Source organism: Enhydra lutris, unplaced genomic scaffold (assembly GCF_002288905.1).
Source record: "Enhydra lutris kenyoni isolate GAN:26980312 unplaced genomic scaffold, ASM228890v2 scaffoldscaffold1, whole genome shotgun sequence".
NCBI classification, from domain to species: domain Eukaryota; kingdom Metazoa; phylum Chordata; class Mammalia; order Carnivora; family Mustelidae; genus Enhydra; species Enhydra lutris.
In genome coordinates, this window is record NW_019154085.1 from 27,936,381 (window position 1) to 27,953,271 (window position 16,891).

General features: G+C 43.4%; 1 long non-coding RNA gene across 1 annotated transcript; it reads left to right on the forward strand.

The window, feature by feature from the left end:
* Positions 1 to 1,617: 1,617 nt before the first annotated feature.
* On the forward strand, positions 1,618 to 16,856 carry LOC111145767. Its single transcript, XR_002640498.1, has 3 exons — positions 1,618 to 1,736; positions 10,471 to 11,433; positions 14,445 to 16,856. It is a non-coding gene; the product is annotated as an uncharacterized LOC111145767 (long non-coding RNA).
* Positions 16,857 to 16,891: the final 35 nt, after the last annotated feature.

Below are 16,891 nucleotides of genomic sequence, written 5' to 3' on the forward strand. Positions count from 1 at the left end.
TGACATGATTATCTGTTTCATGTGTGTAGAGTTTGAGAAATTCTTTATAGATCCTGGATATCAGTCTTTTGTCTGTAATGCCATTTGCAAATATCTTCTCCCATTCCATGGGTTACCTCTTTGTTAAGATGAAGAGTACTAGACAGGTATCTTGTTATTGTGTCTTCCAATTTGTGTTTGTCTGTTGTTTTCTCATTGACTAGGAGTTACATATTTTTGGGAAGAATACCATAGAGGTGAAGCGCTCCTTTATTATATCTTACTAGCATCTACATGATACCAATATGACTTATTACTGGTGAAGGTGGTTACTTATTACCTTACTTGGATAAGGTAGTATCTGCCAGGTTACTGTTTTTCTTTTCTGATATTCGGTTTGTTAGAAATGAGCCACTAAGTTTAATGGACACTAGAGGAGAAGGGAATTAAATACCTCTTGGAGAGAGAAGTATCATAGAATTTGTGGAGATAGGGGGGGAACCACTACAGTTTATAATAAATACTTAATATATTTATTATATATTTGGGAGAGATCTTAAGACTATGTAAATATTCTGGTTTCCTTACAGTTTTTACTCTAATTTTGCCATTAATCCATGATTTTGCCTGCACTAACACTGGTGTTGTAATGGTGAATTTATATTTCTCTGATTTTTTCTATGTGCATTATTTGGAATTTTTCTGTTAGAAATATTTGTCCCTTCTCCTTCACCCATTTATTTATTCAATCATTTATTTATAGCAGTATGGACTCATGCATATTTATTTTATCCTACTGGTTGACTTTTGAGTACATTGTATAACATTCTGTACAGCATCCTCTACATTTCCTATAAGAGATCTCAGACACTTTATACATCAGACAATGTGACTCATCCATTCAACATTTCATATATCTTAAAATATACTGCCATGTAATACAGGACATTGAAAATACATAATTCTCATGAAATGATTTGACTCTCCAAACTTGTACACATAAGTGAACAGAAACCTCATTCTTTTCTTTGCACAACTACTTTTACTCCAAATCCCTAAGGCTAACTCCCAAAATCTCAATAACATTCACAAACTGCTATAATCTTGTCTCTGTTGCACATGGATGCACATTTCTGAAGTTGACTTGTCTTCATTGTGTTTTGCAGGAAGGATGGGTGGTAACAGAATTTGAAGGCAGAAGAAAGAGAAAGAGGGTTTATCCTGACCAGCACAATCTACACACATATAATTGCAAACAGTGGATAGATAATTTTGTGATTAGATCAGAATTTTCTTTTTTTAAATTATGTTCAATTAGCCAACATACAGTGCATCTTTAGATTTTGATGTAGTGTTCAATGATTCATTAGTTGTGTGTAACACCCAGTACTCATCACATCACATGCCCTCCTTAATACCCTTAACCCAGTTACCCCATCCCCTCACCTTCCTTCCTTCTGTAACCCTGAGTTTGTTTCTTGGGGTCCAGAGCCTTTCATGGTTTGTCTTCCTCTCTGATTTCTTCCCATCCAGTTTTCCCTGCCTTCTCCTATGGTCCTCTGTGCTATTCCTTATATTCCACATATGAATGAGTTTTCATTGCTTTTCCAAAGAAAAAATAAAGTCAGACAGAGAAGAAATAACAGAGAGGTGATTTAACCTGAAATATAAAACCTTTTACTATTTTGACAGCTTTCTACCTTGCTACTTGATATCAAGAATTTTCATGGCTGAGCTTTCTCTTCACTGGACTATGGGTGAGTTCTCTGAGCTAACTGGTTTATCTGAACATAGCTCCCCAGCTAAGGCTTCCTGATCCTGGGAATTCTATGAGAAAGTGAAAAATATATAGTCTATCATGTGTTGGCATTACCTACCCAAATTCATAAAACTGTTTTGGCTGAGATTCTTTATTGAGTTGGTTTACTTTTTTGTTAGCATGTCTGAATTGAACAGTGCCTTTGGCATCCACTAGCCCCCATTGGATATCCTTAGCAGTTGTATCTTTATGAAGCAGAAGGGGACCAAACAGGGCTTCTGAATGATCCTATTCATTCATCCACAGAGGCATTACTTCCTGCCTCACAGCCTCCCCAAAGAAAGCTCTTTCTATTTCCTCTCTGGCTCTCCAAGGCTCTATAACTTCAGCTTTTCACTCCCCCACCACGTGGGTCATTTCCAGTCTTAGTTTATTTAGGCCAGTGTCTTTCTTCATATACATGTGTACATTGGGTTTCTCCATGTGCTTGGTTTCCTCTCCTCACCAGTTGCCTTTTTCTACAGATGACAGTATTTGCATTCAAACAGAAAAGAAGTCTGTCCTCTTCATTCCTGGGGCAGCCACCTGCCTTCAGCCACCAGAGCTCCTTTGTTACATTCTTGATTTGGGGTAGACTGTAGAACTGGATATGGTAGAACAGAATTCCAGAGTCATTTACCTGAGCAGTTTACATCCCTTGGACCTCTCCAAGCAGCTTTCTGTATCTCCAGTAAGATTCAAATTCCTCTTTCTGACCTCTCTGGCTCATAAATTTCAATAAATGTGTGAGCTCTGTGTCCACATTTCTTGGTTTGCTTTGACTCACACCAGAGGGGTAGTTAGAGCAGGATGAGTGGTCCATTATGAGTGTTCTAAAATACATATACACTTCTATGTATGCACCCATTTATTAAAAAATTTTTTTTTGTTGGCATTGACGAAGCAGACAGGAAACACATATCATGAGCAGATACTAATGTATTCAATTATTCATTCAAAAGCCATTTTCAGGGCAACTAGCATTGTCACGTAGCAATTACTGTGACTATAAGGTTACTACCATGAATTCACTCATGAAGCTGACTATGCAGCAAACATCAGCTAAGAACCAAGTCTCTACTCAAATTTCCAGAATGGCAAGGATGAACAAGACAGGGAAGTGTCCCTGTCCTTAAGAACTCATTTTCTAGGGGCGCCTGGGTGGCTCAGTGGGTGAAGCCCCTGTCTTCAGCTCAGGCCATGATCCCAGGGTCCTGGAGTCGAGCCCCACATCGGGCTCTCTGCTCAGCAGGGAACCTTCTTTCCCCTCTCTTTCTCTGCCTGCCTCACTGCCTACTTGTGATCTCTGTCAAATAAATAAATAAAATCTTAAAAAAGCTCATATTCTGGTGTATTCATGCAAAGTGTCAAGGAATAAAGCTAACACTTGTGTTGGATACTTCATGTAATATATTAAACTCATTAAATTTTCACCAATATCCTTAAGGTATACTGATATTTTTATAGTACCTTCTCAAGGTCCTCTAGTTCTCCCACCTGGTCCCTTTCTCACTGTCTTTGTCTGTTGCGAAGTTCACATGGATGACACAGACATGCAATCAAATATGCTGTGAAATATGTACCAAATAGATATATGGTCAAGATGCTAAGGGTCAGGAAAGAAACATTGTTCACTGCCCTGGAAGGTAAGGCTCCTCAAAGTTTATTGTGCATTAGGATTACTTGGGAAGCTTGCTTAAAATTTTTAGGCTTGGCCTCTAGTCTTGGAGGTTCTGATTCAGTACATTTAAGGTAGGAAGAAGGGATCTGTGTTCTAACAAATAATCTAAGTTATTCTAATGGAGAGAATTTTGACAAAGAGTAGTCTAGGAGTAGGTAAGATTCCTAGGTCATGCAGGTGACTCCTTTAGGAGCCCAATGCAGCCAAATTAGTTTCTTACTGATATTCTAATGTATGGAATCATTGCCAGATGGATTTATTTATCCATTTCTTGATTTTTTTTCTGGGTATCACTATCATTTAATATCTTACTGTGAACCACATCACCAACTGCACTGATCCTTGACAGAAGAAATGTAGGTGCATAAAACACAAAGTTAAGGTAAAGAATAGTGGGGAAAGGCAAAGACTCAATTCCCAGGATCAGTTGAGAGACAAAGTATGAGTCTCTGCATGAGACTTTTTTCACAAGTATCTGCTTCATGGCTACATCCAAATAGGTCAAGTATATGGAGATTAGTTCAATGTCCCTCACCTCATTTCTTCTGCCTGAGACCTACTTCATGCACCATTCACTCTTCTCTGAACTCTTTCTTCTCTGATTGGACATCTCTCAGAATTCTGTCTCCTTGGAGCCTTCCCAGACTTCCAGACATAAATTTACCTTTTCACATCATCTCTCAAGATTCCCAGGTCCTCTGTATGTAGGGCTGAGCATGTGTTCTTGAGTATGCTCTTGATTACAGGTATGGCTCTTAGCCTATAAACTCAGGTGTGCAAGAAATACTGCATTTATTTCCTCTAAATTAACAAAAATATAATCCTGATTCCTCATGTCTTCAAACCATTTGGAAATTCAGTCTGCTATCCTGGTAGTCCCCAGACAGAAAGGTCCCAGGGTCTTATGAGTACCACAACTTTGGGGAGCCCTTCTAGTCCTGGGCAATGATCTATATTGGTTAGGGCTGCCTGTCATCCCTTCAGGGTGCTACTTCCAGTCTGGTGGCTCTGTTTATTTGTGTCACACTGAGAACATCAAGATTCTATGGAGGTTGGACACCCATTGTTCGTGGACTAAGTCCTTTTGGTCTCACAGGTATCCTCTCTTGAGTTTTTGCACAGTATCCCCAAATAATGTTATCAAGGAAAAGGGGATGGTGCTTCACTCATGGTGAGAACTTGAACAATCTGTCTGAATAGTTTAGGTTTTGTTTGGAGGTGGAATTGAAAGCCAACTTCTTTTTGTATAAGTCACCAATGGGAGGACTTGTTAAGACTGATGTTAAGGACTTGTGTCATTTTTTTCTGTTAGAGAGAGGCAAAAATGATTTTTTTGGCTGCTTTTTTTGGAAAATAATATTGATATTGAAAGCTTACTGTATAACAGGACTTGGACTATGATATCCTATCTAATCTTTATAATACATTTAGAGAGAGACATAGCAACCCCCAGGTTTTGCAATTAAAGGGGAAGAACAAGGGACTGAGAGTACAAGGTTTGTCTAATACAAAAAAATTTAGGTACAGAAAACTGAAGTCAACATGGGTCTCTTGACTCTGAGACCAATTTTTGTCTTCCCACATCATATATGTCTATCTGGCATTGCTGTACATTTGACTAAAAGGATTAGTCCTCCAAAACCCCCTTTCTTTAGGGAGCAGTGTGCATTGAAACTGACTTCCCATTTACGATGAAAGCTGTAAAACATCTTTAATATTTCGAAAATGAAATCTTAGCAGATGTCAAGGAGTTTCATTTAAGAGTTTCTTTGGTCATTTGCTTGTAGGTATAAAGAGTCTAAGAAAAATCAACTTTTTTTTTTTTTTAAAGATTTTATTTATTTATTTGTCAGAGAGAGAGAGGGAGAGAGAGCAAGAACAGGCAGACAGAATGGCAGGCAGAGGCAGAGGGAGAAGCAGGCTCCCTGATGAGCAAGGAGCCCGATGTGGGACTCGATCCCAGGACGCTGGGATCATGACCTGAGCCGAAGGCAGCTGCTTAACCAACTGAGCCACCCAGGCGTCCTGAAAAATCAACTTTTGAAGGTTACATGCTAAATTGACATAAGCACTGAGGATCCTCCTCTACCTTTAACTCCTTTTCCTGAAGTAAAATATATAATTTGTTGCTAAAAAAAAGACAAAAGCATATCTTCATAGTCATAATGATCCTTATGTTTTGATGGAAATCCTCCCGTGTCTAAAGTCACATTGGGAGAGTTAGGTCACTTTACATACAGTATGTGTTCTGTCCTCCAAGTGCCCTTTGGCTAAATCAGCCCAGACTGATGCATTCATGACCTCATTCAACTTCAAATTCTCTAGAGGAAGAAATCCTTCAACTTTTCTTCTTCCATTATTTCACAATCCTTTATCTTAAGCATGCTTTTCTACCTGTGCAACTTACATATTGCCCACTGTGATTTCAGTGGTTTCCTCTTGATACATCTTCAGAAAAGATGGAGAACAGCTGGCTTCTGCTCTGCATATAATAACTCCTCTGAGACCCAAATGCTGTTATTCATTTCCTTACCTTTAATGGAAGACATTTTTGCTGGACATTTTGGAGGGTCCACCGGATACAGCTTTTAATAAAATACCCATAAACTGAAGGAAAGTCACCAGATAGGAGATGACCTCTCTTGGAACCAAACCATCATCAGGACCATAAAATTTAAAGGCAGAACCCATCTGGAGGAGTCCAGGCTGCTGGAACAGCCACCTTTTTTCCCTTTCCTTCTTTTTTTTTTTTTTTAACAAGTCAGTGTTCAGTGTGGTTAGAACCATCAACCAATGGCAAGATATTGGCACCATTAATATTTACTCTCAAGTAACTAACTTGAAATCAAAAGGAAATAGGTTTAGACCTAAGGAAATCACAACAAGGAGAATAAAAGAAAATATAGGCATTGTCATCATTTGTATTTTGGTTCTTGTTACTTCCAATATTTAATCATCCCACAAATTATTCTGCCCCATGGTGTCCCAGGCACTGCCCAAGGCACTGGGGCTACAGCTGTGACAGAAACAAGTCATTATTATTATCCCCTTAGAGTAAATATCCAATTCCCTCAAACAAATCTTGTTAAATGCAATCCCTGCGACTTAACACTCTTTTAAGCCAGAATAGGAAGATTGATATAAATCCACTGAAAGAAAGTTAAAAAAAAGTGAAAAATATTAAAAAAAAATGAGAGACAGCGTAATCTTTGAAGAAGCTTGGAATGAAAGAACAGACTCTTAAAATTGCAAGGGGTGGGGTGGGCTTTGGTAACTATAAATGCAAAGTCCTGAGATCTTGGTGTCTTCAAGGAAAGGTAAGAAGAGATATGTTCTGGGAGCACTGTCAGAGACGGAACAATGGTGGGAGATGAGGTCAGAGAAAGTCAGAGGCGGGGCTGCTAGGGACCTGCAGACCAGCTACAAACTTGGAAACCACACATAAGAAGGGGATGTTTGGGGCCTCCAACAGGGCAGAGACTTGGCTGTCTCCTCAGCTTATACAACAGTGTCTGACTTATAAAGGGATCAGTAAATATTTCTCACATTGATGGATGCATTTGTGCTCCTCCTTGGATGCTCACTCTCTCAGATGTTTTCTTTCTTGTCAGGCACTTTCTTTAAAGAGGCAGGGAATTGAAAGCACCACTCTTAAGCTGCCTGGCCATTGGGCATGACTAGTACCTCCACTGAGGTACATTTTGTATCTATCCCTACAGCCCTGAGACATTTGCTTCTAAAGGAGCCTCATCTCATGGCTCATGTGAAATTGTGGGGAGGTCAGGAATAAAGCATATACCATGCACCTCATGCTGAACTAAAGCCAGAGTGTAAGTGGCAGCTGCTCTCTCTGTCACAGCCCCCCTCCCTTGACTAGTGTGAGCCAAGTTTCTCTACAGTCTCTTCATGTAACTTTTGGTTTGAATGGAAATGTGGAACCTTATGTTTATCGCCATTAAATTTCATCTTCTTGGTTCCCACTCTTTGTCTCCTGGAGAGGGCTGAACACACTTGTTCTTTAGAACATGGGTGAGTGGCCATGCAATCTTCAGAGCAAAGGCCCTCAGGGTGTCTTGCTAGGAAATGATGGTGGTAAGAAGAATGTGTGGTGGGTAGGCTACTGGAGAGACAAATTAAGAAAGGCATGAAGTTGTGTAAGACAGGGCAGACTTGGGACGCCTGGGTGGCTCAGTTGGTTAAGCGGCTGCCTTCGGCTCAGGTCATGATCCTGGTGTCCTGGGATCGAGTCCCACATCAGGCTCCTTGCTTGGCAGGGAGCCTGCTTCTCCCTCTGCCTCTGCCTGCCACTCTGTCTGCCTGTGCTTGCTCTCTCTCTCTGACAAAAAAAAAAAAAAAAAAAAAAAAAAGGCAGACTTGGAAGTCAGATTGGTTTGCATTTAAATCCCCAATCTCCCACCTCCTGTGAACTGCACACATTAAATAATCTCTCTGAACTTTGACATCAGTAAGTTGGGAATGAAAGACTTCTGTGTTATTTTGACCATCAACAGGCAAAGATGAGAATTGTCTAGTCGTGTAACTCACAGCAGACCCTGACTAAAGGAGGTGGTTACTGCTGGCTGAGTTAGGTAGTGTTCTGATGAGGTTCTAACACTCTTGGGATCCTCATGTAGAAGACATTATTGTTTCCAGTTCCCAGTTGTGAAAACTACGTGCTTAAGGATTAGTGGCAAGTAATCACTAATGAGTGATTGAATCAGGATTCAAATCCAGGCTTGTTGCATTGCATGGTGTCTTCCCAAAGATCAGAGACTCTGTGATCCATCTGGAGGTTAGGGAGGCTCTAAGAGGTTTTTATAGTGGGAAGAGTGGCTGAGTCTGAGAGGAAAGCCTGTAAGCAGTGAGGCAGTGAGGGCACAGGGCCCCTATATGCAGCAGAGCTGCTGACATGATCCAGTGAGATCACAGAAGGGAAGAGTCAGTGCAGGGGTGGCCCCCTATAATAAGTATAAAGAGGCCCAGGATAGGTAAACTCTTAGGAAGTCAGGGCATTCCTTTGAGCTTGTAGTGACTTCACGCTGTTGTATTCCTTTCTGCCCTATTCACATCTCTTGGAAAAGTTTGATCAGCCCAATTTATATTGCCTGGAAATGGCTCAGTTCCCTTTGGAGTAGATTGGCTCTCTTCCAGAGAAGTGAAACAAGAGCTGGAGGAGATAAAGAGAAGAGCAACAATGTCATCTTACCACACTATTATTTATGTGTGATTTACTGAACACCTAGAGTGTAGGAGGCACAATACATGGTCACATTTAATCCTCTTATTATCTTTGGAATGAACACAGGTTTTGTGACCTGTCCATGCGAGAGGCAGGCCTGAAAGTTTGACCTTAGACTCTTGGCTTCAGGAACTCACGTGAGGCTGGCTCAGGAAGGGAGAGGGCATGGAGAGGAGGTTGCTGCCAGGTGCCCGGTCCTTGGTCTAAGCTTTGGCATGCAGAGAGCTTTTGGCAGGTCAGGCCAGAAATTGCCCTTATGGAAGTCTAGCCATTTGTAAGATCTTGTGGGTCCAAGACATTGGGCAAATCATCTGATTTCCTTTTTCCACTCAACATTCTCAAGCCAACTTGGGTGGCTTATTTACATCCTGCATTCAGATTAGTCTGTTTGGACACACCAGGAGAACATAAAAAGTCTGTATAGAAAAATTAGTGATTTAGGTTCTTTTTCAGAGAGAAGATGGGAGATGAACTGTTTTAGATAACTTAACACATCCTTTTCTTTCTAAGATGGGGGTGGGGTGCTCGAGATCTTTTTTAACCCCAGCATGTTTTGCAGGGCTCTCACAGCTGATGTAGTAGCAGAGAATAACTTAGCAGCCCTTGAACAAAGTTATGCAGTGTGGAGGGGGCAGTTTCTCTGTTTCCTTATTTTCAGTTCCAGAAGAATCCAATCTTCTGTGTAGGCTGTCTGACATAGGCCATGGCCTTGTCGGTGGCTCCTTAATTAACAAAGAGCTTTTTATTTATCCAGTGCAAAGCTTGTCTTACCTCCTTCCCCTATCCGCTAAGCCAGCCATGCAAATCAGCACGTACTGAGACCTCAAAGAAATCCAACAGTGGACTTAAAAGAATCCTCGCAGCTAGCCGAGGTGGGGCGGCGGGGCGGGTGGTTTAATAAGCCTGGCCTCTCCTTTTCTTCTCCTTGCATTCAGTTTTTATAGGACTGTCAATGTGTTTGCTGGGGGAAAATGCTGGGACTCCCAGAGGCAGTCAGGGAGTTGCGGTGGTTAGGGGAGCATTGGGAAGGTAAAGGGAAGTGTGGCTTGGACCACAGCCAGTGACTGGACAATTCAGAATTTCCATAGCCTTGTGCTTGGGGAAAACACTTGGCAAAGCTGTAGCCTGAAATATATAAGCCTAGCTTTTTAGCCTCCAGGGCCTCAAACTGTGTATATGTTCCCTTCCCCTATAAGCCTCAGGCTAGCTTTAATCTCTCTTGCAGAGAGTCCTGGGCTGGCTGGTCCAGAGGAGTTGGGGTTCACCTGCAGGCGCTGGCCCCCCCAAACAGTTATGAAGACGTCTTGGGCTGTCAGACTCTTGGGGAGCAGCCCCCGCTGCTGGTAGAATTAACATTGTGACTGGCGGCCTTCATACATTCCAGAAAGGGAGGATCTATCTTCTCCAGGAGATTAGTGAGAGGACAAGGGTGCCAGGTTTTCCATGACCTTTACCCTCAACTGAGTCACTGGGGAGGGAACCAGCTACAAAGACACCACTACAGTTGCCTCAGTAATCCCCTCTGAAACTCACTCATCAGAATTAGAGGAGAAAAGATGAGTAATCAACAAAGTAGAAAATGTTTCCCAAGGTCTGGACCCTGGCTCCTGTGTTTGAGTATCTTGCCTAAAAGCCTCCTTTTGCCCCTCCAGTTAAAGCGTTATATGGTAGAGGGAAGGGATCCAATGACTGTTATCAGAAATGATGTGTGCTACTTCTGAGCCAACGCGGTGAAGAACCACTGTGCCATCTCCATCTCCTTTTCCTTTTCAGGGGCAACTTCGAAAGCAATATGCTGATATGGATAAGCAACTAGATCCCTGAGTCATTGGTTGAAGGAAAACTCCTACCAAGCCACCTTGGACTTCTAGTCAGTGAAAATTTAATTTTTGTTGTGTTAAGACACCAAGATTAGGAGTTGGCCTGTGCCAACCACCAGCAATAATTATCCTAATAGGTTGGTGTTAGGCTAGTTGTTTCCAGGAAAAGTATTCTAGCAAGCAACAGCTATTCTTCAGAATAGGCTGATGGAAGCCTGTTTCTGCCTAGTCTTGCACAGTCTCCACAAGTTTTCACAAGCATCCTTTGTGGGAGCCTGGAGTACTAACCAATCCCAAAAGGACATCTCTGGATTGCTGAGGTCCCTGCAGCTTGATGATTGGAAAGTAACTTCCTCAATGTCCAGGGAGCTCTTACTGAATCTACCAACATTCTGGCTACATAGGCACAACCAGTGGATCTGACTGCATTGATTCAGTCAACAAATGTTTACTACGTACTTATAAAGGTCCAGACAGTCTTCTGGGAGCTGGCATGTATAGTGGCATTTCACCTCCTTCATGGTCCTGCTCCCATCCTCCCAAGATGGCAATTATATAACATGATGGAAAGCACATACTCAGGAACTGAGCTAGGTACCGGACCACATCAAGGACCTCCTCCAACTCCTCAAGAACCCATCAGATAAGAATTCTTCTCTTGCTCTTATAGATAAGGAGCCTGACTTACAGAGAACCTCCAGGTGACAAGGCCAGGAAGTGCAGAGACTTCTCAGCTCCCAGACTCCCTAACTTCTGTACTCTTTTTGCTATACATGGATATTTCAAGATTCCTTCCCAAATTAGTCACATGAGATTCTCAGGATGTTCTCTCCATGGTCAAGTTCATCCAGTAGGCAGAGAACTTTCTTACTAGTCACAGGACAGCTGATTCAGATTCTGGCCCAAGAATCATGAAGTAAGTATGTTTCTAAGAGACATGGATATACACTCCATAGAGTCAGACATAGGACAGGATTTGGAGGAAATCTGGATTGGTCCCTTGTATTCTTCTGGGATTATAGCATACCTTCTTGCTCTGTCCACTCCTCCCCCATTAGCATATTTGTGGAGGAGGAGATAGATGTTATCATCCTTTTGGATGTTTCTTTTCTATGGTCTTCCCCTGTTGGCTGGCAGGGAGATTTTTTTTTCCACTCTAAGTGCATTTTCTTTGATTAGACTTAAGTAAAGAAGGAGAGTAACTGTGAATTAATCCATCAAAGGATTGTTATAAAATATGTCTGTGGCCCTGGTGTGAAGTTTTAATAATAATGATTACTGGATCAGGGATGAGGGGAAAGGTGGGAATTAAAAGAAATTTTCTAAAGTCAAAATGCATATTCTTCAAGTCAGAATGTGAGAGAAAAGAACAGACTCAAGATGCAGACTAAGGAGTCATCTTGTTCCAGAGCCAAAGAAATTGCCAACTCAGTAAAACATCGCCTTTGATGCTTTTGCTGTAGGGACTTTCTCTTTAATGGGGGGTAATTAATTATCATCATCCACTCTTACTTAGTAATAATTCTTTTATAGGCACTTGGGCATTCCACTTGAATGTCATTCTCTAACATCTATGCTGGAGGGAAGTAGTTCTTGGGTGGATGAAAATTGCATCCCTGGAGAGCTTCTGCCTTGGGGCACATTCTCCCTAAAACTCTGTGACTCACTAGCTATATGGAGCTTTGAGAGCTAGACGTTTTTTGCAAGGCCGTGGAACCCTGGATCATCATACTTGGTATGGCCTGAGGGAGTGGAAAAGAGTGGACACAACCCTGTTCTTGCTCTGGAGGCAGAAGAACACCATGAGACCCTTGGTGATTACTGAACAGTGATCCACGATGTGCTGGCTTCAGTTCCATCTCTGTTCTATCCGAACAGCATTGGGCAGATCACTTCCTGGGCTGAGCCCTCCAACCTGAGCCAGGCATAGCATGTGCTTCTTCTCCTGACCTCACTCAGCTGTTCACAAAGGTGACTGATCTCATCCAGAGGCTGAGAGTGACAGAGCTCTTCAAGGACAGGTGCAAAATAAATAGAAGCTATTAAGGTTGACCTCATGATGATTACATGCCTTGAACAAGTGTTGCAGCACCCTGCCCCTGTGCTCATGGCTTTTTCTCTGCTTTCTTTTTGGCTGAGAGTTTGTTCTCTATCATAAAGGTGGATGGTGGGAGGCAGGACGGGGAGTGGGGGACTGACAATTAGAGGGCATCTCAACCAGTCCAGTACTTCACTAGGGCACTTCATCTGGGTTTCCTTGCTGAATTCTCACCACTGTTCTTGATGTCATATCACTTCATTTACAGATGGAAAAAATGGGGTCCAGAGAAGTTAAATGCCACACTCAAGATGACAGTGCCAAAGCTGGAGTCCATGGGGCCAGAGGCTGGGCCATTTCCACTTTGCAACACCACCTTTTAGGTAGAAAAGTAAGGGCAAGAGCGAGTCAAAGCCAGAAGGAGAATGAAACCAGCCTCATCATCCCTGTTCTTCCCATCTATCTTATTGTTTCTTTAGGATTTCTTTCTTTTAGAAAAAGGGAGAGAGAGTGAAGAAGGATAGAGAAGAGATAGATGGAGAGAAAAAGAAAGACAATGAATGGGGGCAGGGGCAGAGGGAGAGGAAGAGAATTCCAAGCAGACTCAGAACTGAGCCCAGAGCTGGACTTGGGGCTCAATCCCAGGACCCTGAGATCATGACCTGAGCTGAAACTAAAAGTCGAATGCTTAATCAACCAAGCCACTCAAGTGCCCCTCCCTCTGTCTTACGCCAGACCTCCCTCCTTCTAACTTAAACTGTGTCCATCCTGAGAGATCAGTTATGGTGAAATGGCCTGGCTGACCATCTCCTGTTCTGCCCTACATTCCTGATGGCAACATCCCCTTCCCCTCACTTCTCCCCTCTAGCGTCAGTGAGGAGAAATGGCCTCTCATCCCCCTCTTCCAGGGCCAGAGTGCCCTCCTCCCCTCTCCCTGTTGCCATCCCACCCAGAGCCTCACACTGGCTCCTAGACTTGCCAGGCTTTTGGTGACAGGGAAATCAGAGGAGGAATATGGGCTGCCAGGTCGTGTCAGGTACCAGGGACCCATCTGGGGAGATAAATGGAGTGCCCTGCCCTTTCTACATTTTCTGGACCACTGAGAAGATGGAATTCCAGAGATAAAGTTCCCTCCCTCTCCCCTCTGTTGGCTCTTGCTAATGGAGCCTGTTGATTTTAATCTTTGAAAGAGGAGGGGAGGGGGACCTTCAGGAGGGCAATGCTGCAGATGCTCCACAGGGCAGCCCAGAGGCCACAGGCTTGGTGCTCAGTTCTGGAAAACACCTGTTAATCTTTGTCTCTCCTCTTTAACTGCCATGCATGGCATTTTCTCAGCTGAAATGTGGTAAGAGAAATAGTAGCTTAGGGGCCAGTACTGAACAGAGAGAAAGTGCATTATGTCTGAGAAATTGACGTTCCAGCTTCTATAAGGATGGAACTGAGATGAAAGATGAGGTGTGTGTGTGTGTTCAAGAGAGAAGGATGGGTCACCGAAGTCAGATATTAAGAAGAACTTCCAGCTTGGGAGGGGTATGATGTTAGGGCTAGAGGTGGAAGAAAAAGAGGGTCATTTCTAATAGAGGTCTCAGCTCAGGGGAGAACTCAGAGGAAGGGGATGCACTCAGAGGACAGCTTTTGGGCCAGGAAGTTTGATGGGAGATAAAATAAAGCACAGGCCACCACTAGGACCCCAGAGCCTGAAGGCATCATCCTTCAGTACATTCTGGGCTGGGTGTTCCTTCCTTTTCTATTACAATATCATTATTGTCTTCTAAATAGTTAGCTGCTTTACCTCACAGGCAATGGAAGCAAATTCATACACCAGAGTGGAGCTATTGGCTCAAATGCATTTCTGACCTCTTAAATTCATATCATTTCTAATCTTCCAGATCCAGACTGCATCGTGGTGATCTCATGAGAAAACACTTCATACACTCTTTGTCCGTGGCCACATAACTAGCACTGGAACCTGACTGTGTACACACCCCCTGCCTCTCCTTATGATGCATTCACTGAAGGGTCTTCCTGAGCATCATCTTTTACTAATCACCACAAACAGAATTCTATTTGGTGGAAGAAACTAAAGAGGCTAAGGAATCTGCTCACACCCCTAGAATCACTGAGGAACAGAGCTGGGTGCAAATCTGAGCACCCCAGTTCTAAGACCTGTGCTTGAACCTGATCATTGGAGAGTTCCCCCCTTCTGAGAACCTACACGTTACCTGACAGGGTTCCTGCCTACTTACATTCTGTTCTGTTGCTTATTACTTCAGAGCAAACTACCCGTCAAACATGGTGCCATAGGATTTGCTTTCTCAATTCTGAGAGTGAGAAATCAGAGAGGGCACATTGGGAATGACTCTTCCTTCTCCATGATGTCTCGGGCTTCAGCTGGGATGGCACAGATGGCTGCAGATTGGAAGAGCCAAGCTGGGGGATCCACTTCCAAGATGGCCTCTTCACTCCCAGATCTGGTGCGTTGACTGGGATGGCTGTCACCTGAGGCATCGACTAATATCTTCTTTTAGTCATGTTGGTGACACAGAGTGAATTCTTACATGGAGACTCAGGGCTCCAAGAGTGAGTGCCCCAGTGAAAGTGGAACTTCATTCCTTTACAACTAGCCTTGGACGTCACCTAGCCTCCCTTTTGCTAGCCACTACTAGCCCAGATGTCTCAGACTCACTCATAGCTAAGGGGAGGGGACACTTCCACCTCTCAATAGAGGACTGTCAAAGCCCTGGGTGTTATATGCAATGGATAAATAACTGAACTCTACATCCGAAACTAGTGATATGTTATGTTAACTAATTTACTTTAAATAAAATAAGCTAAAAAAATAAAACCACCATATATGTATTAAAACTCTGTGTCAGTCAGTGGGTTGAACACTTCAGATCTAACATAGACCAAGGAAAAAGTACTTGTCACATGTTTTTTTAAACTTTCCTTTTAAGATAACTTAACAGAAAGTGTTGAGATGGAGAATATGTGGGCTTTTATTTACCTGAAGGCATCTTCTTCCTCATCACCATGGTGGCACAGGAAAGAAGAGAAAGTGAGTACTATCTGCCTGTGGCATGTTGACCGAAGGGAAAACAAATAGCTCTGTCATCTTGCCTATGGTTCATATTCAAAATCAGCCCACCTGGTCCAGCTTTTCCATTTTACAGCTGAGAAGGCTGAGGCCCAGAGAGGAGGACAGACTTGTGTAGGGCTGTGTGGTTCAATATGGCAACCACTAGACACATGCAGGTACTTAAATTGAAATGAACTAAAATTAAAAGCTTGGTTCCTCAGTCACATTGCAAATGTTCTCCAGCTATGCGTGGCTGCTGGCTTCTGTGTCGGACAGCACAGATAGAGAATGTTCCTATTTTTGTAGAAACTTCTCTTGCGTAATGCTGTTCTGGAGTCATATAACCAGTCTAGTCTAGGACTGAATCCTAGTCTACAACCCTCTACTCTGCTGACGAGGTCCAGGAGTTTTCCCCAGGGAAGCTGCAGTGACTTGGGGCATTGTCTCCAGAGGCTCAAAGCGCAGAGCCCGTCTCTTGTTTTGGCCTGTGCACTTTTCTGGCTGACTCTCTGGTTAACCAGGTGCCACCTCCAGGTGTGCTGAAAGGGGCTGAAGGATGGGGAATGGGTGGCCCTGGGGTCTCTGCTGGGGATGGGGAGGACCTTGGAGATAAACTTTTGGCAGCCCCTTGGAAAGCTAGCCCTTCAGAGTAGGGGGTAAGCCCCCTGCCAGGGAAGGGAGACTCCCTCTCCTCTCACTGCTGTAGACACAACCGCATCACCAGCTTTCCTTCGGCTGCAGTGCTGGCCAGTCCGCAGGCCCCAGCTCCTGTTCTTCAGCCTGGCAGCTCTATGGTATCACCTTCCATCTTGGACAGGGGTCCTCCATTCAAGGTCCTCTTAGATCTGCCAGCCTCCCCCTGCCCTCTTGGGGCCAACATCATTGCCCTCTGCCCTCTTTCCTGCTGTGGTGGGAACAGAGGCATTGGCACCCTTTTCCCCATTCCATTGCCAGGCGCCACCACAGTCTCCAAGGCCCAGTTCCCACTCAAGGGCTGAGTGGCAGATGCCCAAGTCTTGGCTCCTGGCCCCAGCTCCACTCCCAACCTTGTACATGACAATGGTTGTGTCAGTTCTTCTCTATGCACTTCATTTTTCGTCAGCAAAATGAAGCAGAAGATGGGGGTGTTTAGGTCAGTGCTTCTCAAACTTTACCTAAATCTCTTGGGGAATCTTGCTAAAATGCAGTTTCTGATTCTGTAGGTTTGGGATGGGGGCTGAGATTCTGCATTTCTTTCTTCCTTTCTTTTCTTTTCTT